This window comes from Mesocricetus auratus, unplaced genomic scaffold (assembly GCF_017639785.1).
Source record: "Mesocricetus auratus isolate SY011 unplaced genomic scaffold, BCM_Maur_2.0 Super-Scaffold_100015, whole genome shotgun sequence".
Taxonomy (NCBI): Eukaryota; Metazoa; Chordata; class Mammalia; order Rodentia; family Cricetidae; genus Mesocricetus; species Mesocricetus auratus.
Window position 1 is genome coordinate 58466096 of NW_024429198.1, and position 25288 is coordinate 58491383.

Below are 25288 nucleotides of genomic sequence, written 5' to 3' on the forward strand. Positions count from 1 at the left end.
GTGGCCACTGGCACAAGGATCATTGATATATTGGGAGGAAGAAAATGTACAGCATCTGGATTATTGGCTTTTCTTTGGCCAAGCCACAAAAATCTCAGATAGCTTATTTGAAGGCCTTCCACAATAATAAAATACTCCTATTACAGTTGAAAATATTTCAGATTTGTGTCATGGAAAACTCTTCTCCTGTGCATGACATGATTTTGAAAAATTGTGACTTATCATACAGAATTCTTATTTTAAAAAAAAGTAAAAGGAGCATGCCCTGGTGGAAGGGGAGCTCATGGATTTTAAAGCTCCTGAGGCTCCCAAGAGCACATATGTCCCCCATGACATATAAAGGGTCAATGATTGTGCAAAGAGATAAAAGTGTTCTGACAGTTCAGGGGTCCATACACAACCCACGCTCTTGGAAGTAATCCCTGGTGTCTCTTCCGGGGTGAATTTCTGAGCAGTTGAAACAAGTGAGGAAGGGTTTAGTTTGGGTCAAAATTCCAGGATACAGTCCATCATGTAGAGAAGCCATGACAGCAGGGGTGAGAGGAGGCAGCCACAGAGAGAAAGCAGACAAAGATGCTTTCTCCATTTTATGTAGTGCAAAACTTCAGTCCGTTGACTGATGTCACCCACATTCACAGTGGGACTTCTGACCTCAGTTAATTCCATCTATGTAATCCCTGACAGACATACCCAGAAGCTTACTTGAGTATAATGTAGTAGTTTAGCCCACTCTCACACTGTCTTGTTTTCCATGGGATTCTAGATGCCGTTGGGGCTGACAGTGATATCCACCATTCCAGTTAAGTTCTTTCACCAAAGTGGATTAGTGTGCAACAGTTTCTTTTGTCCGTTATTGACTTTTCTAACGTGAATAAATAAAAAACGGTATACTAGGAACAGTCATAAACCAGTGGACATTGGCGCCATTTAGTATATTACTTGGAAGGTTTTCAACTCTGTCCACAAATGGTGTTGGCCTACTTCACTGACAGATATTATTCATTTGTATTTTTGCTTTGAGTTTCTCTCCATATGTGATGTGTGAGGGGTATGGTGCATCCATGCACCATTTTAAAGAAAGACTGTTAATATATAGGCAACTCACTTCATAAAGGTAAACATTGCTAGGGCTTTAGAGGCCACCTCCACTCACAAGCTAAACATTTCCCAGGTAAGAGCCTGTTGTTTGGATGTCCTTTCTTTTCTGTGGGTTTTATGTCAAAAGGATATTTTCTTTCTATTGATCTCCTTGTGATCATGGTTTCATCTATTATGCTATGTGTGTTCTCTGTGCTGGTTAGTTTTAGTCGGCTTGATACAAACTATAATAGCTGGGAAGTGGGATCCTCACGGAACAAAATGCTTCTACCAGATTGACTAGTGTGCTTTTCTTTGTTCTACTTTGTTGGGAGAGGGCCCATCTAACTATAGGTAGGGGCACATGTGAGCAGGAAGTTTTGGGTGCTATCAGAGGACAAACCAGAAAACAGCATTTGTTTATAGTCTCTGATTCAATTTCTGCCTCCATGTCCCTGCCTTCAACTCCTAACTTAAATTCCTTCAGTGTTGGACTATCCTGTGGAACTGGAAGTTGATGTAAAACCTTTCTTCCACAACTTTCTTTTGTATCACAAAAACAGCAAATTCAAAGTATCTCTTTTTTTTCAATACTATGTTTTTAGATGTACTTTGGATGACAGCTGTAGACTCCCTCTATTCTAAAACAGATGTGTATAAGTTAACTCCATTTTTTGATGCTCCTCAAAACATAGAAGGAGAGAGTAGCATATTTTTCTGATACATATTTCCAAGTAACAATGCTGAAACAGAGGCTGGGACAGAATCTTAGCCTTTCATTCTGATTCCTGTTGAGGAATTGCTGTCACATATATTGACTCCAATGATGCTGGTCATCTGAGACACTAGTATACATGATTGAATGAACGGCTTCCCATTGGCACCAACAGATCTTTTTGCCATGTAATTGATATTTAAACTCCTTGCACTCATCTCTAGAGATCTTACCGCTCCAGATTGAAATAATTAATTCATGACAAAGAAAGATGACTATTACATAACTACATATGGAAGACCAATGTATGAATTAAATTGTTAATTGAAAAAACATACTTGCTACAAACATGGTCTACCAGGTACTCAGCCAATGGTAATTTGCTTTTCGGGGCCATTATTATGAAATTTTTTATCAACAAAACATTTTAAAAATTAAATTATGTTGAGCTGTGATAGTTTGCTATGGAAAGTTCATATTATTTTGATAATAGATGTAAAATGTTCCACTGGATGATGGAAAATAGAAAATCTCCACGCACAGTCTCTGCATTTCTTTTTGTTTCTTCAAATTCCCGAGTATCCAAATGCTTATCATTATTATTATTATTATTACTTGTTTCATCTACTGTGTGCTTATCAAACTGAGCCTTTCTGTCACAGCTGGAGCAATCAAGACTTCTTTTGTTGCTTATCATAAATAAATACTCAATTGTAAGAATGTCCTCAGGGAAAGTTCATTAAAAAGAAACGAAAATGCAGGGAAATAAATGGTTATTGTGGCAGCACTTGTTTTGATATGATATGCAAAAATGTAATTTTATTCTGTAATGTCGGGAATGCAAAGAAAAATTTAAGATGGAGAAATGGAAAAGACACTACATTTGTTTTGTTAGTTCAATTATCATTTTAGGTCTGAGGGTGGGAGAATTTAGATTCAAAACATCAATTTGGAATAAAATGTGAATGTAGCTAACAGGGGAAGGAGTAAAATACATAAATAGGAATATTAACTGATAAATATAGCATCGGGCACATTGCTAGCATTTCCCAACAGATACTTTTTCAGACTTACTGCCTATGCATTTGGATTTTTCCCTTTGTTTTGCTTAAAATCTCTATTGGCAATGTTATTCTGCAGTTTCCCAGGTTATTTTGCCTTCCCCTTGCTTTGGCTCAATGACAAGTAACAATTAACCAGTCAGGGAGCATTGTAATAGAGATGTGAATGGCTGGAGGTAAGTGCCTGATATCAGAACACAATTCTCTAGGTAAAACAGTTCCTTTCGGGAATCCAGGATAAAGGAATGAAATCAGCTCTGCTCCTCTCCAGTTTTAATTCTCCTCACTTGTCCTCATTCCTCAAGTCATTTTCTCCTTTATGTCCCCAATGTGAGTTTACAGGGTTTTTCTCAAACAACCTGAATGTTAAAGAAAGATGGAAATAAACAAAGGAAACACAAATAACTGGTGGTAGCCAAGGGGCAAAAGTGGAGGGACAGGTAGGACAGGAGGCAAAGAAAAAGCAAGGTAGGTCCCTGAACTGAAGAGCTGTGGGGGCCAGTGATGGTCAGCATGAGTAGTGACAGCAGGGAATTTAAAGACATCAGTGTTGTCATTTACTTTGCTGTTTCTTCCCATAAATAGTTATTTAGTCTTATCCTGTATTTGTTGCCATTGAATGGCTAATTTATGGTAATTTTGGCAAGTAGGCAATACTGAAAAAATGGTATTTTCTGTATCCACACACATACATACATACAGACATACAGAGAGAGGGGGCGGGGAATGAAACAGACAGATGCACATACAGAGAGATGGAGAGAGACACACAGACAGAGTAACAGACACACATACACACACACAGACAGAGACAGACAACAAATAGACCCCCATGGCCCTACACAGAGACAGAGAGATAGACACACACACACACACACACACACACACATATATATATATACATATATATATATACACACACACACAACATACAACACACACACCAAAAAAGAAAAAGAAATTTGTCAATAAAGTACTGTCTGGCCAATAGGGAATCTAGATAGGAGGGACTAGGAGTCCAGGAGGACTCTGGGTAGGAGAAACACAAGAGAGTCAACTGTAACGCCATGGGGTAGGACCCCGGAACTATTCTCCGGTAAGAGACATACTTAGATTAACAATTATGGGGTAATTACTTAAAGCAGAGCTAGCCAGTAAGAGACAAGCAAGGCCAACAGCTTCATAATTCATATAGCCTCCTGTGTGTTTATTTGGGGATTACAATGTGGCAGAGCCCAGGCGACTGGCGGGTGATAAACCAAAGCAGTTAGCAAAGAAAAAGCTTCCTTTAACACACAGACACACACACACACACACACACACATATATATATATATATACACACACACACACACACACACAACATACAACACACACACCAAAAAAGAAAAAGAAAGAAAAACACATGCACCATACAGAAGGAAAGAATGCTTTACCCAGAAGGTGGGAAACTATGTGCCTACCCAATGATTACAAGACAACTTTCATCAGCTGTTGGCAATTATTTTCCTTATATTCCCTGTACAAACAGTATTAAAAGTACACCAAGAACAACTCAACATGGAGGAGTAAAGTGGACTACTGTGATGAAAAGGATAAGGACTGAGACTAAGAACTAGAATAGAAATAGATGACACAACATCTGTTATTAAATGATATGCAAAAGATCATGTCTCTTTAAATAGTGACAGAAAGGAAACAACATCAAGCATACATTCTTTGATCCGCCAAGACATTAAAATTCAAGTAAAATGCATGTCATTAATTGTAAATACTCCTCATACATTTAGAGTGCAGAAGTACCTCAAAGAAACTAGAAGGAATTTTCAGTAAATGGAAATTAATAGTTTTTGACTGCTAAACGTAGAAGATAATAAAAACCAAGATAATTAAGGAGTTAGACGATGGGTAAATGGGCAATGCTCTAGTGTCCATTACTTCAAAAGTAGTAAAAGAAAGAGATTTACATTACTAGAGTTCATATGACCCCGTCCTGAGGAGACAGGTCTAGAGCATGAATTTTCAGATGGTTGAACATGTTTGTTAAACATTAACCTTAGTAGTTTAAATACTCAAGAAATGTCTTTAAGATCATTGCCCCAGTAAAACATAATGTATCAAAATCTGACACATGACTGATGCTTGAAAATCAGCTATCCAAATAAATCAATGAGGCGAAATAGTGAGCAAACACAGCACATTAGAGGATTAGCCTGGTAATAGTGGGGAAGCAGAGAACTGACTACAGGTGAAGAAGCTCGTGAGAGGACACCACAGTAGACACTATGGTAGGTGAGTGAGGAAAAATGGCAGGAAGGAAAAGTCAAGAAGCAACATACAGCACAAATGGCATTCTCAAGGAGTGGCATAAAATCTTAGCTATTTACATCGAGAGATACTTCAAGAACTATGACGTTTGAAACAACTGTGTGGAGTAGTTGCTGATGCTGAAAATGAACTGGCGCTGGTTTAAGAGGCAAGACTGGAACTTGGTGCAAGTACTAACATAGGTATTTATCACGTGGTGTTTACAGGAAGACTAATAGAGGTTGCAGTCAAAGCAAAAATCGAAGCTGGTGATCTGCCTGTTACTAATGTACTATGCACTGAAACTTCTGTACGGAATGTTGGACACCTCCTCCCTCCTTCATGAATAGGCAAGCATTATCTCTGCTATGTGAGACTCTGCTGGGCAAACAGAATTTTCCCTGGGAAACGAAATACTCGCATCTGTTCACCCCACATAGGGAGCCAATAACTGACCAAAGTATGGATACTGTCAAAGTCCAACTTGGTGAAACAATGGAATATTCATTAAGATCATTTGTAGTGTGTGAGGGGTTACTTACAGGAGACGATGGGACTCAAGACCACCTACATCACCAAAGTCTAACACAGAATGAGTGGCAGCTCACAAAAGTTGGGTACCTAGAACACAGTACACAGCCTGAAGGCAACTCAACAGGATGAACAGTGTCTTTTCTAAGCCAAGTTGGTCTTAGAAATCTCTTCTGAGCAGCTCAACTGATTTCTGCTTTCTCCGGGTATATGGCTTCTTTGCAAGCTTGAATTATTTGAGAGGTCTTAGGAGTCTTTCCTGTTTGTATAGCAGGGTGTTTATAGAAACTATGTGGGACTTAACTGAATCTGGCCAGTTTCAGGGGATTCCTGAAGTTCTCATGAGTTGTTTACCTTCTGTTTTAAGGAGCACCCCTGCAGGATGGATTGTTGCAATCTCCGAGAAAAGGACTACACAACAGACAGTTGGAGAGATGTGTTAGATGTGTTAAGACCATGTTTCTTCCAGGTGATAACATTAAAGACCAGTTAAACAAGGTATCCCTCCATAGGGAATGGGCTCCAAAAAGCCAGTTCATGCACTATGGATAAATCCTGGTCTCACTGCCGGTGGCCCCATAAACTGTTCAAGTCACACAACTGTCATCCACATTCAGAGGGCCTAGTTAGATTCTATGCATGTTCCCCATCTGTCAGTCCAGAGTCAGTGAGCTCCCACTAACTTAGGTCAACTATTTAAATGGGTTTCCCGATTACTGTCTTAACCCCTCTGCTTATATTATTGCTCCTGCCTTTCTTTGACAGGACTCTGAGAGCTTGGCCCAATGCTTAGCTGTGGATCTCTACATCTGTTTCCATCAGTTAGTGGATGAAGGTTTATGATGACAACTAAATCAGCGGTCTGAATAGTCATCAATCTGAGCCCATTCTCTATGGAGGTATATCTTGGTCAGCCTAGATACAACGGGGGAGGGGGGTGCTTGGTTCTGCATCAGTGTGATGTGACAGACTTTGTTTACTCTGGATAGGAGGCCTCACTTTCTCTGAGGAGTGGATAGAGGGTGGGGTAGGGCAAAGGTGGGGTAGTGGGAAGAGGGGCAGGAGGGGGAACTAGGATTCGTATGTTTAAAAAAAAAGATTGTTTAAAAAATACCTTAACTAGGCAGGCTGGAGAGATGCCTCAGACGTTAAGAGCACTGAATGCTCTTCCAGAGGTCCTGAGTTCAATTCCCAGCAACCACATGGTGGCTCACTACCATCTACAGTTCAGTCCTGGTGCCCTCTTCTGGCCTGTAGGAAGAACACTGTATATGTAATAAATAAATCTTTAAAAAAATAAAAAAATAGCTTAACCCAATTAAATTATTTTCACACTGGAAAAAAATAATTGAACTTACAAATATAAGCCATGTGACAATCAGGTCCCTAAGACAATAGTCATTTATAATGTCAATGAAATTACTTATTGAACCTGTGAATTTTCCTCATGGGAATAGTTGTTGAGGTCTAGTTGTGTTCCTTTTTTCAGGCGTTTATTATGAGACCTTTCCCTGCTTTCAAAATTTAAGTGAATTATTGCCTCTTGTATCCATAAGCAAGAATCATGAAAAATAAATGTCATTTTTGGGTGAGAGAAATGTTGCTTTGTAAATGAAAATAATCAGAATTGGCTATTTGCATGCTACAGAATTTGCCACACAAATGATGTAAGCATAAATCTACATTAAATCAATAACTGTGCCCAAATAAACCCAATTGTCATCCTTCATCTTTAGGGAAGACTTCTAAGTCCCAACTTGAATGGCTGAATCCACTGAAGGTACCAAACTTACGCATACAGATTTCTTCCTGTTATGGTTCCTGTGAGAAATATGAATTTATTTGGGTTCCAGTAACAGAAACAAACCAATTGACAATAAAATTACAGAATTGAAACTATATGCTATAATAAAATTCATTTTTAGTTCCCACCATCCTGCCAATAGGTGAGATCCGTACCTTCAGGCTGAGCCCCACACCTGCCACATACTGGATGATGTCCTGCCAAGACCCACTCTGAAGTACAACCCCACGCCCCTGAACATCTTGCCTGTGGCCTGTTCTGCCTGGCAACCCCAGCAGATCACATAGGCACAGGTGGAAACCACAACATTTGAAAGAACAGTCACAGGCACAAATGCCAGTATAAGAATACATTTAACAGGCCTCATGTGAGTGGCACACATCTTTAATCCCAGCACTTGGGAGGCAGAGGCAGGTGGATCTCTGTGTGTTCAAGGCCAGCCTGGTCTACAGAGCGAGCTCCAGGACAGGCTCCAACACAATACAGAGAAACCTTGTCTTGAAAAAAAAAAAAAAGAATACATTCAACAACAGAAAGAGCAATATGGCACCACCAGAACCCAGTATTCCTAAAACAGCAAAACCTGAACATTCTATTGCAAGTGAAACACAAAAAAACATACTTAAAATTACTTTATGAAGATGATAGAGGCTCTTAAAAAGGAAATAAAAAATCTCCTTAAAGAAATTGAGGAAAAGGCAAAAAACTCGGAAGAAATCAATAAATCACTTAAAGGACACAAAGAAAGCCAAGAAAAACAAAAACAAAACAAAGAAACAAACAATCAAACAGGTAAAGGAAACTATTCAAGACTTGAAAACTGAAATAGATGCAATAAAGGAAACAAAAACTAAATCTGCAAATGTAAAACTGGGGAAGTGAAGAGGAACTACAGATGCAGGCATCACCATCAGAATACAAGAGACAGAAGAGAGAATCTGAGGCACTGAATATAAAATAGAGGAAACAGACTCACTGGTTAAAGAAAATATTAAATCCAGTGAATTTCTAACACAAGGTATCCAGCAAATCTAGGACAGCATGAAAAGACCAACCCTAAAAACAATAGGGTTGGAAGAAGGAGAAGAATCTCAGTTCAACGGTACAGAAAACATTAAATAAGATCATAGGAGAAAACTTTCCCAACCTATAGAAGGACATGTCTATAAAATACAAGTAAATTTTATAGAACACCAAATAAACTGGGCCAAAAAATATAGTTCCCTCACCACATAATAATCAAAACACTAAGAATACAGAACAAAGAACGTGTTTTAAGAGATGAAAATGGAAAAGGTCAAGTAATGTATGAAGGCAGATCTATCAAAATTATATCTAACTTCTCAATGGAGACTCTAAAAGCCAGTTTTGCAAACTGTAAGGGAACCTGGATGCCAGCCTATACTACTATACCAGACAAAACCTTCAATCAACATAGATGGAGAAAACAATATATTTCATGACAAAGCCATATTTAAACAACACCTATCCATAAACCTAGCACTACAGAAAGTACTGGAAGGAAAACTCTAACCCTAACTGAAGGAACTCAGTTACATCCATAAAAACACAGGCAATAGATAATCTCACATCAGTGAAACCCAAAGAAGGGAAACACACTCTACCATCACCACCACCACCACCAAATCTAACAGGAATTAACAATCACTGGTCAACAACATCTCTTAATATCAATGGACTCAATTCACCAATAGAAAGATACAGGCTAACAGAATGGATATGCAAACAAGATCCATACTTCTGAATACAAGAAACATACTTATATTAACTTCAAAGACAAACATTACGTCAGAGTAAAGGATTAGGAAAAGATTTTCCAATCAAATGGACCTAAGAAGCAAATGGCTGTAGCTGTTCTAATATCTAACTAAATTGATTTCAAACTAAAATTAATCAAAACAGATGGAGAAAGGCATTTCATATTCTTCAAAGGAAATATCCATCAAGATGAAGTCTCAATTCTGAACATTTATGACCCAAATACAAGGCACCCTCATTTGTGAAAGCAATATGACTAAAGCTTAAATCACATATCACGTTCCACTAATAGTGGGGGATTTCAACACCCCACTCTTACCACTGGACAGGTCTACCAGACAGAAACTTAACAGAGAAATAAAGGAACTAACATGTTATGAATCATATGAGCTTAACAAAAATCTATAAAACATTCGACCCAAACAAAAAAGAATATACATTCTTCTCAGCACCCCCATGTAACATTCTCTAAAATTGAACACATTCTCAGTAAGAAAGTAAACCTAAACAGATACAAAATAATTGGTATAACCCCCTGTATCTTATTGGATCATCATGACTTAATGATAGAATTCAACAACAACACTAATTGAAGAAAGACCCACAAACTCATGGAAATTGAACAATGCTCAAATGAATCACCACTAGGTCAAGGAAGAAATGACAAAAGAAAAACTAAAGACTTCCTATAATTCAAACAAAATTAATCCACTACATATCCAAGCTAATGGGATACAATGAAAGCAGTGCTAAGAGTAAACTACATAGCCCTAAATGCTAACATAAAGAATTTTGAGAAACCTCACGCAAGCAACTTAATAGAAAACCTGAAAGCTCTAGAACAAAAGAAGCCAACACACACAGGAGAAGTAGCTAGTAAGAAACAATCAAGCTCAGGGCTGAAATAAATAAAATTGAACAAAGAGGGCAATACAAAGAATCAATGAAATCAAGAGTTTGTTCTTTGAGAAAATAAACAGAATAGACAAATACCTATCCAAACTAACGAAAAGGAAGAGAGGGACTATCTAAATTAACAAAAACAAAATTAAAAAGGGGAACATAACAATGGACTCTGAGGAAATACAGGTAATCATTAGCTCATACTTCAAAAGCCTGTACTCCACAAATTAAAAAATAAAAGAAATGGACAACTTTCTTGATAGATACCACATACCAAACTGAAATAAAGACCAGATAAAAATTTAAACAGACCTATAACCCTAAGGAAAATCAATCAGTCATTAAAAGTCTACTAACAAAAACAAAGCCCAGGGCCAAATGGTTTCAATGCAGACTTCTATCAAAACTTTAAAGAAGAGCTAATACCAATATTCCTTAAATTGTTCTTCACAATAGAAACAGAATGAATATTGCCAAATTCTTTTTATGAGGCTGCTGTTACCTGGTACCCAAACCAAATAAAGGCACAACAAAGAAAGAGAACTACAGACCAATTTCCCTCATGAACATTGATGAAAAAAATACTCAATAAAATACTGGCAAATCAAAACCAAGAACACATAAAAAATCATCCACCATGCTCCATCCCAGAGATGCAGGGATGATACAACCATAAAAATTTGTCAATATTATCCATCATATAAACAAACTGAAAGAAAAAATACATGATCATTTCATCAGATGCTGAAAAAAAACCTTTGAAAAAAATCAAACACCCCTTAATGATAAAGGTTCTGGAGAGAAGAGGAATAAAGGGAACATACCTAAACATAACAAAGGCAATATATAGCAAGTCAACAGCAACATCAAATTGAAAGGAGAGAAACTTAAAGCAATCCCATTGAAATCAAGGACAAACAAGGCTGTCTACTCTCTCCATATCTATTCAGCATATTACTCGAGATTCTTGCTAGAGCAAAAGGCAGCAAAGTGAGATCAAGGTCTTATAAATTGTAAAGGAAGAAGTCAAATTGTTGCTATTTGCAGATGATATAATAGTATACATAACTGACCCCCAAAATTCTGCCAGGAACCTCCTAAAGCTGATAAATACCTTCAGTTATGTGGTGGGATATAAGATTAATTTAAAAACTCAGTAGTTGTCCTATACACAAATAATAAATGCGCTAAGAAAGAAATCAGAGAATCAACATCCTTTACAATAGCCACAAATAATATAAAATATTTCATGGATAACTCTAACCAAAGCAGGGAAAGACCTGTATGACAGGAATTTTCAGATTTTGAAGAAAGAATCTGGGGAAGAGATCACAAAGTGAAATATCTTCCATACTCATGAATCAGTCCTATTAACATAATAGTAATGACAAATGTACTAAAAACAATCTATAGATTCATTATAATAGCCATCAAAATCCCAATACAATTCTTCACAAACCTTGACAAAACAATTCTCAACATCACATATAAAAAAAATCAGGATAGCTAAAACAATTTTGTACAGTAAAGGAAGTTCTGGAGGAACCACCATCCCTGACTTCAAGCTCTACTATAGAGCTAAAATAATAAAAACAGTTAGGTACTGGTATGAAAACAGACACATCTATAAATGGAATCATATCAAAGATACTGACATAAACCCACACATCTATGAACACCTGACTTTTGACGATGAAGTAAAAAATACACAATGTAAAAAAGAAAGCGTCTTCAACAAATGGTGCTTTCATAACTGGATGGTGGCATGTATAAGAATGCAAATGTATCCATATCTATTACCCTATGCAAAACTCCAGTTCAAGGGAACCAAAGGTCTCAGTATAGATCCAGTTACACAGAAGCTGATAGAAGAGAAATTGGGAAGCAGCATTGAATGCAGTGGTACAGGAGAAAGCTTCCTGAACATAAGTAGTACAGATGCTGAGGTCAATAACTAACAAACTGGACCTCCTAAAACTGAGAAGCTTCTGTAAGACAAAGGACACAGTCAACAAGACAAAATGGTAGCCTACAGAATGGGAATAGTTTTCAGTGACTGCACAACTGACAGAGGACTAACATTCAAAATACATAAATAACTCAAGAAACTAAACATCAAAATACCAAATAATGCAATTAAAAATGGGGTACAGACTTATCCAGAGAATTTTCAACAGAAGAATCTCAAGTGGCTAAGATACACTTAAAGAAGTGTTCAATGTCCTTAATTATCAGGGAAGACCAAATCAAATTGACTCTGAGATACGATATTATATGTGTCACAATGGCTAAGATAAAAAATGCTAATGACAGCCTATGTTGAAGAGGATGTGACTTGAGGGGGAACACTCATCCATTGCTGATGGAAGTGCAAACTTGTACAGCCAATTTGGAAATAAGTATAGTGGTCTCTCAGAAAATTGGCAATCAATCTACCTCAGGACCCAGTGATACCATATATATATATATATATATATATATATATATATATATATATATAAATCCCCACCCAAATGATACTTACTCATACCACAATGACTCTTGCTTACCTATGTTAATAACAGCATTATTGATAATATCAATTGATAATATCCAGAACCCAGAAACCACCTAGAGGTCCCTCAGCTGAAGTCTGAATAAAGACAATGTGATACATCTTCACAATGGAGTATTATTCAGTGGAAAAAAGGCAATTACATCATGAAATTTGCAGGCCAATAAAGCGAACTAGCAAAAACAAATCATCCTGAGTGAGGTAACACAAAGAGAGAAAACACATTATTTACTCACTCATTAGTGGATATTAGACGTAAAGCAAAGAAAAACAGGCTATAATCCTCAGGCTCTGAGAAGCTAGGTAACAAGGACACTAAGTAGGATGCATGGATCTCCCTGGGAAAAGGAAATAGATGAGATAAACTGGGTGCAGGGTGGGTACAAGGGGGGTGTGAATGGGGAATGGGAACATGAGGGATCAGGATGCTGGACTTGGGTTGGGACAGAGAAGGAGAGTAATGAAAAAGACATCTTGATGGGGGGGAGCATTATGGAGTCAGGGAGAAATCTGGCACCAGGAAAACTCCCAGGAACCCACAATAATAACTTCAGCTAAGACTTCTAGAATAGAGGAGGGGGTGCCTGAACTGGCCTTCCCCTGTAATCAGGTTGATGACTACTAGTAAGTTTCATCATAGAGCCTTCATTCATTACCTCAGAGAAGCAGACACCGTGATCCACAGCAAAGGACAGGGCCGAGCTCTGGAAGTCCAATAGAAGAGAGGTGGAGGGATCACGTGAGCGAGGGTGGTGCATCAAGATCATGATGGGGAAACCCAACAGAGAGCTGACCTGAGCTTGTAGGAGCTCATGGGCTCTGGAAAGACAGCTAGGTAATGGGCATATGTGACCATCGTAGGCCCTCTGCATCTCAGTGACAGTTGTGTAGCTTGGTCTTTAGTGGAGTCCCTTACAGTGGGACCAGGATCTGTCCTTGATGCATGAGCTGACTCTTGGAAACCTACTCCCTATGGTGGGATGCCTTTTTCATCCTTAATGCAGGGGAGAGAAGCCTGGTCCTGCCTCTACTTGATATGCCATACTCTTTTGATTCCTATGGGAGGCCTTAGCCCACCTGAATGAAGACAGAGGAGGAGTGAATGGGAGCATAGAATCCTACCTCTGTACACGCCTCTAGCCACACCCAAAATTGGGCCGGGCTAGTGGCATAGTTCACCACCCTATCATGACCATATCTGTATGTGTCCCTAGTCACGCCCAAAGTAGGTGTGGTTAGCAGCACGGTGAACCACCCTATCATTACTACAATTGTATGTGCCTCTAGAGTGCCACCTGGCTAATGGCGCAGTCCTAATTTTCCCCCTACAATTTTGGGCAATATTTTCTGTAAATACACAACACTTTGGAAACAGAAACCATATAGCTAAAGAGGTTGGGTCCATGTTTGAAAGAGAGCTTGACTATATTTTGTTTGGAAACCTGATTGTTAGATGGTATTAGGTAATAACAGGAAACTGAGGACATGGGGAAACATCCTTATTATGCTAGATATAGTTATCTTGACTAAATCTAAATATAAGTGTATCACTGTCAATTAACCATAACTATGCAATAATTATCTTCAGTTGGTTTGCATAATGAAGGCTAAAAAATGAAAAAGTTGTACATATCTTGAACTAGTTCCAGTTAGGTAAGTTAGAAATAAAAATTACATGGCTTCCCAATTCCTTCCAAACCAGGAAAATAGTCATAGTTGTACATGGTACAGTGATGGATATGAGTACCAAGAGTCCCATCTTGTTCTCTGAACCTATACATAATGAATGCAATGATGTAAAAGACACAGATATCAGGTTTCTGCAGGAGTTTTATCTCTACTGTCAAACCTGACAATGGGTGGCAACTCTTTCAATGTCCAGGAAGGTGACTTTGCTCAACCACAGGACACAAAGGTACTGACTGTTCTCTCATCACACGTAGGCTTTCTTGAGACCTTCATGCTCTGCTCTTTTCTCTTTAATATCTGTTTAATGGATTTTAGGACTTTGACTGGCAGTCCCAGCAGTCTCTCCTCCCGGACAAGGATCAGTGTGTCCCGCAGATCTCTGTTAGCTCAGCTTTAATTAGCTCCGCAAACAGTTGTCCTCTGCCTAAATGGTTGGGTTAAAATGAATTCTTCTCTTCCTGGGGCACAATGTCATCAGCAGCACTTGGAACTCACAGGGTGACACAAAGACCCGGGCACTGGCTTATCTGTCCATTCTGCTTCAGCTGGTAAAGTGAAGTGATGGGTGACATGGTTTAGATCGGACTTCTGGCTTTGATCCAGATATCAGCAGAAGCCTGAGATCTAGGTTTTGAGTAACTTCCTTGTTTTCTGTTTGGAGTACTGCCAGTAGGTACATGCCATTGCTTGTACTCAATATTGCCTGTGGTTATACCATATTAGAATATTTACATTCATTTCAATAGGACTATATTGATGGGGAAGTCCTGTGTATATGTCAGTAAAGCACTGTTGGCCAATAGGGAAGCAAAGTAGGTGGGACTAGGAGTCATGGAGTATTCTGGGAAAGATAAACACAGGGAGTCACGATGTAGCCTCTGGGGAGTAAAAGGTTCAGACCCTTTCTCCAGTAAGAGAAATTCTTAGATTAGCAATTATGGGGTAAATACTTAAGTCAGAGATATCCAGAAAGAAACCAAGCAAACGGCCAGCAGCTTCATAATTAATACAGTGTCCTGTGTGTTATTTGGGGGACTGCAAATGTGGCAGGGCCCAGGCAGATAGTGGGGAAGGATGCACTCTACATATGATGTCAGCATGTGGGATTGAATTTCCATGTAGAATAACAAAAGCTTAAAAGGAATTTTAGAAACAAAAGAATGGAGGGAAGCACAGATTTTTGGTAGCAGCGTTTTTCTCAGGTGGGCTCTGTTTTGCTAGGAACAAGCAGAGACTCACAAGGCTCGCTTAAGGAGTCTTCCTGAGTTAGCATAAAAAAACAAACAAACAAACAAAAAACCAGCAAGGTTATTTTAAGAGGCTCTGCTAACAATTGAAAGGTGTGTACGTACAGCTGAAAGTGGCAGTGACCACATCTCCAAGCCGTCACCATGCGGCTGGATGTCAGCATAGACTGAGGTGATGAGCTGGAGTCAAACTTACGCCTGCCATCTTGGAAAAACTGCAGGTTAAACAGCCATGGTTATTAGCGGATAAGACACATGGCTAGAAAAGCATAAAGATTTATAGTAAAAGTCAGATTCAGATGACCAAAAAAACCTCTAAAGTTTTAAAGTGTATTGAAAAACATACATAGGATTGAGAGAGAAAAAGAAATGGCATAGTGGTAAATAGAGAAGCCAGCTGTTATGGTGCATGCCAGTAGGATTTGCTTCAGAGGCAGAGGAAGCCAGATTTCCAGAGAAACCCTTTCTCAGAGAAAAACATATATAAAAGTAAAAGAAATAGAGTAATAGATGGAAAATAATAGAAAGACTGGATACTGTATGCTATTGTGTTTCTCTGTTGTTCAGTGGCTAAGGAAGGAACAACTGCTGAAATATACTTGATTATAAATGCTACTGAATTAATAATGCTTTGACCTCTAACTTTAAATATAAGGACCAGTTACTTGGGGAAAGAGTTTTTGTTCTTTTTTATGTTTCCACAGAAAATGGAAAGGTGTGGATTCCTTCCAGGCTTCTGTGGTTTGATGAACCAAGACCCCCGGAAGCAGTAGGCCAGGTATTCCAACAATTAATACAGCTAAGATGATGCAGCCCTACAGATAATGAAAATAAAGACTTTTAAAGGTTTCTGAGTTTTGTCATGATACCCATAGTATGAACAGCACCTCCTTCCATCAGGAAGCAGTTTGAATGAGCAATGTCCAAGTTCCCATATTGTTTATAAATCATTGTTTACATTTAAATAAGGTTGCTTATAATTGGTTAATGATCATAACCAACCTCGTTTTAATAGTAAAAGGGGGATTGTGGTATGGAAATGAATACTAGGTATGCGTATGGTTTTTCATTTATTGATACAAATTCCAGGTCAATTTTGTGATATGTATATTTCTCCTCTTGATTAAGTATTGTGTTTATACTAATCTTTTAAACATAATGCATAATTAAATACATTAGATAGTGACTTATAACAGTCAGAACTTATGGTTAGGTTAGTTAGGTTTTCTAGATATACAGAGATATATTTGTGATAGATAGATAGTCTTCAGACCTTTCAAAGACCTTCAGAAAGTGGCATTTAAAATGGTTTAGGGTTTTATTCACAATAAGAAATGTCTGCTACTGGCAGCACCAACTACGTCTGTTGCTGTACAAACTTGATATGCAGGACCCATAGGAAAATGACTGCTGAACTCAAACTGTCCTTCAGGGTTCCTGATTCATGGAAGAGTCTACATGCAGGACATAGAAAAATGAATGACAGACTGTCAAAGTAGGTTGACCATTTGAAATTTCCTGCTTTGCTGAGAAGTCTTCTGGACACATTGTGGCCTATGGGCTGAAGATGGATGCCCCAACATTACAGAGGAACTTCAGGTGACTGTCCAGGTAGAGAGATGTCTCTGTCAATTCTAGTGTTTATATAGTATCCTTCTGTGGTCTTTGATGGAGTTGAAGACAAATAGTTATAATTATAGTTTTCCTTAGTTATGGTGAAAGATAAGCTATATATAGGACTTTGGACTCACAAGGATGGGATAGATGATATTTTCTTTAAATCTTGCTGAATATTTTATGGACAAAATATTGTAACTGTGTTCTTGCTTGATAGCTGTTCTTTTATATATAATTTGACTATGTCAAAGTTAAGAACCTTCTGATGGGGAAGTTCTGTGTATATGTCAATAAAGCACTGTTGGTCAATAAGGAAGCAAGATATGTGGGACTAGAAGTCGAGGAGTACTCTGGGAAGGAGAAACACAGGGAGTCAAGATGTAACCGCCATAGGGATAAGAAGCACGGAAACTTCTCTTGTAAGAGAAATACTTAGATTAACAATTATGGGATAAATACTTAAATCAGAGCTAGCCAGTAAGAAACAAGCAAGGCCAACAGCTTCATAATTAATATAGCCTCCTGTGTGTTATTTGGGGACTACAATGCGGCAGAGCCCAGGCAACTGGTGAGGAAAAAACCAAGCGGCAGACAAGAAAAAAGCATCTCTCTACACCTTTCTTTTTATTTAAACAGAAAAAAGGAGATGATGGGGAAGTCCTGTGTATATGTCAATAAAGCCAACAGCTTGATAATTAATATAGTGACTTGTGTGTTATTTGGGAGAGTGCAACTATGGCACGGCCCAGGTGGATGGCGGGGAAGACTGCACTCTACACTATATGTTTTGTATGATCAACGGAAATGAAAAGCATTCTAGTTGCCACGTGGCTTTAAACATGGTAGAGGAACTGAGTGAAAATGGCATGATATGTTACTGTGTAAAATTGAGTTATGGTGGTATCAATTGACAAATATATGAATGTATAAGTTAACACTTGCAGATTATATTCTTGTAAAGGGTAAGATTTTTATGTTTTCTAAAAAGACAATAAAATCTACTTAAAAATATGACGAGATGTCAGATCTTTCAGGCCTTGCCCTAGGGCTCAATCTCCCAGTACAGAGAAGGACTCTGAGATATCATCAAAGAGATAATTACATTTTGACCAATGGGCAGGTTATGTATAATTCTTGTCTGTAGTTTTATGTAATGTTTCTTGAGTGAAATGGACTAGCTACATACATTAAAGATCTTACATTAATTCCAGCATCACCTTTGTCTCCTGGAGCAAGTCATGGTAAAACCCACACACAGTGGCACCAAGAGTTAAACAATTATGGTTATGAAACAATGACAAGTGAAGACAAATTCTTGGAAACACTGTTCTGTACTCAGCAGTGGGAATGCAGGCTCTGAATTTCTATATAATCTTTGTATGTTAAAAACATTATAGAATAATGCAGGTTGAAAGGAAATAAATTTTACATTAAATGTACCTCTGTAAGGAGGTCTGTGAAGTCAATTTAAGTACAGGATTACTTACATTTACTGGTGTCCTCCAAATTCAGGGTTGAAATCCCCATGCTATTCTTCCTTCAGCACCTTAAAAGTTCACAAATTTATGCCTCCATTCAGCCTAATATGTCTGAATATTAGTGGCCATTTGGCCTTCTAAGTAGCTTCATGGATGCTTAACTGACACTCCCACCATGGTCCTGGAATGTAGAAATATTTCTTTTAAGAATTTATACACTACACATTGATCTAAGACTGTATAACATTAAGAGTAATGATGAGTGGACAGAGACATACACAATCATCTTAATGTTGATTCTAAATTGTAAGCATTAAGTTCTTTAAATATGTTCAACTGAATAAAAAATATGAGAAATCTAATGAAAGAATCTTTCCTCAAACCAAATTATAATTTAATTTGATTGTTTTATATATTTGTTTCCAATATCAGATACTCTTCCCATCATTTCCAAATAAGGTTTAATTTAGACTAATTCAATTTGTACCTCATATTTTAATTTAAAAGCATGCCCATTTTCAATACAGTGAGAAACATGGCTCTGCACAGTACACATTAGGCACTGTGATGCTGATATGAGTACCAGCTTAATATAAAAGATGTTGTACTTCAGAGGCAGTGAAGAAAGAAAAATCTGAGCCTTGATGGAAGAAACAGGGGATCAAGTATAACCAGCTGTGGGAGGTCAGCTACTTGGAATTCAAAATTAGCCTCTCAGTTAGGTACAAGAATGTATGTGTTAAATCTCTGAAATTTGGGCCACAGGACCAACAATACCGGGACCTAGGGTGGGTTAAAACCTTATTCGGACTTCTCGGAGATTTTCCCAAGTGTAGAGTCACAACTTGTTTAGTACTTTGTCTTCAAAGCACTCTCTATGATACATGCCAAGTGTATGAGCTGGAGGATGGCTCAGCAGTCAAAGTACTTGCTACAGAAGAGGGAAGATGGGAGTTCAGATCCCCAGGCTCCAAAAGCTTCATGACTGTGATAGCCTGCCTGCTTTTCTAATTAGAAGAGTGAGAAGTCATCTATGGAACAAGCTTGTTATTGTGACTAGCCAGATCAAATAGTTCTGAATTTGAATATGACACCTACCTCAATAAGTAAGGTGGAGGAATAATCTAACCCAACTTCTGACATCAGCCTCCTGCTTTCACAGATGTGTGCACAACCACATGCACACTCATCCCCACACATGTGCCAATGCATAGGTAAACATGCATATACACACACATGAAGATGAACAAAGAAAAATACATATGAAAAGTGTCCATCTTGCAAATATAGTTCCATAGCAATCTACACTGTCTGCTGTGGGGTTTAACGGTGAGTCAGTCGATAGAGTCATTATTAACCTGCAAGCCCAGTGGATGAGATTATAGAGATACCACTGGGACCAAGTGAAGTCTATATGAAAAAATATTTTTCAGAGTTAAACCTTTTCAAAGACGGACTGTCAAACATCAAGCCTGCAGGTAGACACTAGGCAAGAAACATTCATGAATCCTCAGTTGTTGACCCAGTAAACTCTAATCCTTCTAAATCAGAATCCAGAAGGCAGATGACCTCATTTATGCAATTTTCCTGAAATACAGAGTGGATTGGAACGTTCAAGGGAGCAAAACTGTGTAAGTTTTATATTATTTTATTTATTTGGCCTTTTCAAGAAATTCTCTGTGCAAGTGCCCTGGCTGTCCTGGAACTTGTGTTTGTAGACCAAGCTGATCCAGAACTCACAGAGATATGCCTGCCTCTCCCTCCCAAGTGCTGGGATGAAAGTCTGTGCACCATTACACCTGGCTTAAATTTTTGTTTTATTAATTAAAGCAAATTAACTTTTTTCTAACACTGTCATCTGTGTACATTTTTTATCAAAAATCCAAAATTCTTTAAACAACCATTTTACATATCAGTGTCCCCCAGCACCCCATGCCTTCTCCCTCCCATCCTCCCATGCCCCCTACCAACCTCCCCAACCCACCCCTCACATGCTCCTCAAGGATGGTGAGGCCTTCCATGGGGGATCATTAAAGTCTGTCAAAACCTCCTCCATGTATCTGGCCTGAATTAGTATCCCCCCATAGAGAATGGGCTCCCAAAGTCCATTTGTGCAATAGGGATAAACACTGGTTCCACTGTTAGAGGTCCCATAGACTGTCCAGCCCTCCTAACTGGCATCTATATTCAGAGGGTTTGGTTCAGCCCAATACTGGTTCCCCAGGTTCACAACTGGGGTCCGTGTGCTCTCACTAGGTCAGGTGAGCTGGTTATGTAGGTTTCTCCAGCATGATCTTGACTCCTTTGCTCATCCCTCCTCCTTCCCTACAACTGGATTCCAGGAATACGACTCAGTGTTTAGCTGTGGGTGCCTGCTTTTGCTTCCATTAGCTACTGGATGAAGGCTCTAGGATAGCAATTAAGGTAGTCATCAGTCTCATTATAGATTCTTAGTTGGAGTCATCTTTGTGTATCTCTGAACATTTCCCTAGTGCCAGATTTTTCTTTAAACCTATACTGGCTCTCTGTAGGTATCTCTTTTCTTGTTCTCCTCTGTTCCTCCCCTGTCTCAGTCATCCTGATCCCTCTTGTTCTCATCCACCCCTTCTCCCCTTCCCTTTTTCCTGCCTCCCTCCTGAAACTAAGAAGCTTCTGTAAGGCAAAGGACACAGTCAACAAGACAAAATGACAGCCCATGGAATGAGAAATGATCTTCACCAACCCAACATCTGACAGAGGGCTGATTTCCAAAGTATTAAAATAACTCAAGAAGCAAATCCAGAATTCTTAATAGGAAATCCATCGTTGTATGATGGCCTTTAATAGGACTCTTCTGTATGGGTGCAGCCTGCCAGAAAAGAAGCCAACACATAGGAATTTAAAAGTTTTTATTTACTTATTTTTGAGACACCATCTATTTACATAACCCTGGCTGTCCTGTAGTTCACTATGTAGACCAGACTGTAATGACCTCACCTAGATCCACCTGTCTCTGTCATGCAAGGGTTGGAATTAGAGGTATTTATCATTACCCCAACAAGAAACCAATACACATAACCACAATGTTGTTACCATGTGTGTAGAAGTACAGTCTTAAAAAAAAGAAATTCCTTTGTGTTGATTTCATGATAACCTGATAGTCTGGATGTAGAAAACAGCACAAATAGCCTACATTCAGACATAAGAGGATGAAGGCAGGCTGACTCATTTGAGAAATGTCCAGATAATGGTAAGAATAGAAATTCTTGGATCAGTTTTTCTTTGGTGAACTCAGCATCTGCAAGACAGAAATTCTTTTCCCTCCAGCCAAGGTCTTTCCTTTTCATCTGTTCTCAGTTCCAAGCAGTCTCCTGCCATCTGAATGTTTGCTCTCCAACATACATGGCAGTAATATTTCTTAGTTTTTGCCTACTCAGCTGCTGGCCTAAATGGTGTGCTTTCCAGTAAAGAGCCATTGTCACTTTCCACACCCTTTATATCATTATGGCCAATGGCATGTGTCTGTGTAGTCCCCTTTTGGGTCATACGATCTGCTATTCTAAGATTACAACTCAGAAGATGAGACTACCTTCTAGAACAGTTATGACCATATCACCAGGTATGTACAATCTAACAACCCAATGCCATGTTTTCTTAAGTAAATTACCTTCTTAGTTTTCCATTCTCTTTGCTATTTCTGCGGCATACAGAATCTTCCTATGTCAATCTTGGAGTGTTTTATAATCTTTTACTTTGGCACTTTTATTATCTACTATGTAGCCTAAGAGCCTGGGTGATACAGAAAATATAGTAGAAAGCAACTGTCAGAGTGATTAATTCATATAAAAGACAGTCATCTTTTTGTTCAAAATATAAACAAGTTTGCTTCAAGTTTAGTGTCTGTAGTATTGAGTAATCAGAGTCTGCATTGCTTTGAGATTCACCTAATGGGGCAAAAGCTAGCTAGTCTCCAAAGAGTTCAGAGAGAATTCTAACTCATCTCCTGGAGACAGAAAAAGAATAGATCACAGAGAAATAATTTTTGTTCTTTCTTTACTGTAGTGTCAAAACTCACTTTACATATTGTTGGATACAGATCTTCAAAAAATCTCCCTTGCTGTGATTAATATTTCAAGCCAGGTTTCGTCAGAAACCTGTTTTTACATATGATACTGGAAGACTTTTGCATATATCTCCCATGAAATGTATTGTGCATCCTTCCCCCAAAGCACTTTACCTCACTTGTGTTTTGGGTTGGAAAAGTTGGACATATTTAAGAAAGAGATTTCTAACCCCAGCCTTGTATTAGAATTATAGAATCCAGTATAATTAATGAGACTTTCATAATATAAGAAATTATAACAGGCTCAAAACCCTTTTAGTGTGGCTCTGTGGGGGTGTTTTATCCAATGCTATTTTGTTTTGAATAGGAAATAAAAATGAGTTCATGGTGATCAGTACTCAGAATGGAGAAATTAGTTAACATTTGAAAGCAAAATCCATATCATGAATGAAATAACCTGGTTTACTGTAAAACGAAATGTCTGTCTTGTTGAACTGAACTCTCTAAGTAGATATCTCTGGAGCCCTTTGATTACCAGAGAGGAGGCCCATAAACACCCATTAATATAACAGTGTAGGAAGAATTTTCCCCTTTCAAAAACACAGCAGTTTGTATAGAAAATATTTTTCCATATCAGAGAGATAAATCCTAATATTTGAAGCAACTAGAGGCAGAAGATTGACAATAATTCCTAAATGTTATCTCTGCATGGGGTTGGAAGAAGGTGGTAGAGGAACCCCACAGGGGCTTGGTTGCAGTTTTATTGTCTTCAGGATAATTAAAGGAGACTGGCAGGTGGCTTTCCTTCAGCTTTTTTGTTCTTTCTGTTTTCTGATCTGAGAGTAATCTAAACCCACCTGTAAATTCTTACACATTAAAAAAAATGACAGATGACTTAAATACTCTGTAGTGATAGCCAATGTGTATGCTACAGAAGCACCAAATCCTTAGTGATACAAATGAGATTCACCAAAGAACATAAGGTAGAGGTTGGCATATTTGTGGCATGACACAGGCACAGAAGATTCTAATTTGATAACATGTGGAAGGTGTCCTTTTCATTATTTGCTGAGAGACTCACAAAAAAAACCCCACATATAAAGGAGGAGAATCTTCACAATGGAGATTTGAAAGATTGAGGCTCACTAGTCACACCAGGGAGTTGGACTGTAGCTTGTGGTTTTAACTAGCATGTACCAACCAGCCCTTGTTTTGAGACTAACCTCTTGTGCTGCTGGTAGTGACTGTCAGTGTAGCAAGTTGTTCAAAACAGGGAAGGTGGCACCAAGTAGGTCTAGAATACCATGTTCTGTCCACACTTGTGCTTTGAAGAGGAAATTCAGAAAGTGTGCAGGCCTCTAGCCACGCCCAAAAGTGGGCCTGGCTAGTGGCAGAGTTCACCACCTAAGTCCATAGGCATCTTAAGTTACGCCCAAAGTGGGTGTGGTTAGGAGTGTCGTAAACCGCCCTTTTATTATTTCATCTGTATGCGCCTCTAATATGCCACGTGGCTAATGGCGGAGTATTATGATTCCCCCTACAAGTAAGCACAATAAGAAGTGTGCTGGCTGTTGTATGTTCCTGTGTACAGTACAGGTGAATGTAATGGAAGGGAAATAGGCTTTACGGCAATGCGCTATGATGAAGGCTGCCCATGGAAACCTTCAATGAGAAGAAGCAATGTAAATGGAGACATAAGGGAGGTTTGCAGTAAGTGGTAGGTACAATGATGAAAGAGAGGATGGGGACAGAGGAAGCGAAATGAAGAAGGACGGAATGAGAAAGGAACATGCAGTGTAACGAAAAGCAGAATTCTGGTTGCACCTGAGGGATGAAGGCAGACAGTTTCATGGGCTGCACCTACCCTGCAGTGTTGACAGGAACATGAATTTTTCCTATGATTGAGAAGAGGTACTGAGAGAACTTTCTAAGTAGGGAATAAAATCATCTCACTTTGTACTAATGTCACTACCATGTAATATGGAAATACTTGACAATAAACAAACTGTGTGCAAAGACCATACAGGATCTTTCAATTGGAAGCAAGACGATTATGTGAAAACACCCAGGAGACAGGAAGGAGGTAATGAGATTGGACAGAGTGCATTTTAAATCACCCTATGTGGGACAGAAAGTCAAAATAAGTAAAAGAGAACTTTCCAGAGTTTTAACCTCATAACTGCAAGGAAGTAGCTTCTGTAGAGAAAAATACTTGACAAAGAGACCAGACTGCCAAAAAAACTGCGCCTCATGTTAAATTTGAGACGCCCAGTAAAGCTCAGTTAGAGATGTGACGGGGAACATAGATACTGGTTTTGATTTCACAGTCCAGGTTGGCCTGGGAACAGAATCTAAACAGTATACAAGTTTGAATGGCAAATGTGATCACATTGCTCCTATAAGCTCAGATGTGACATTATTTAGAAAAGGGATCATTGCATATATATTTAATTAATTCTTTAATAGGGTGGTCCCTTATGTCCG

The 25288-nt window shown here is 38.6% G+C and overlaps 1 long non-coding RNA gene across 1 annotated transcript in view; it reads right to left on the minus strand.

Moving 5' to 3' along the window:
- Nucleotides 1–24205, minus strand: part of LOC121144393 — a 32668-nt gene extending 8463 nt beyond the window's left edge. The window contains exons 1-2 of the long non-coding RNA XR_005881752.1: nucleotides 24028–24205; nucleotides 18772–18943 (exon numbers count right to left, since the gene is read on the minus strand). This is a non-coding gene — a long non-coding RNA (uncharacterized LOC121144393). The remainder of the gene's footprint in view (nucleotides 1–18771; nucleotides 18944–24027) is intronic.
- Between the last annotated feature and the right edge of the window lie 1083 nt (nucleotides 24206–25288).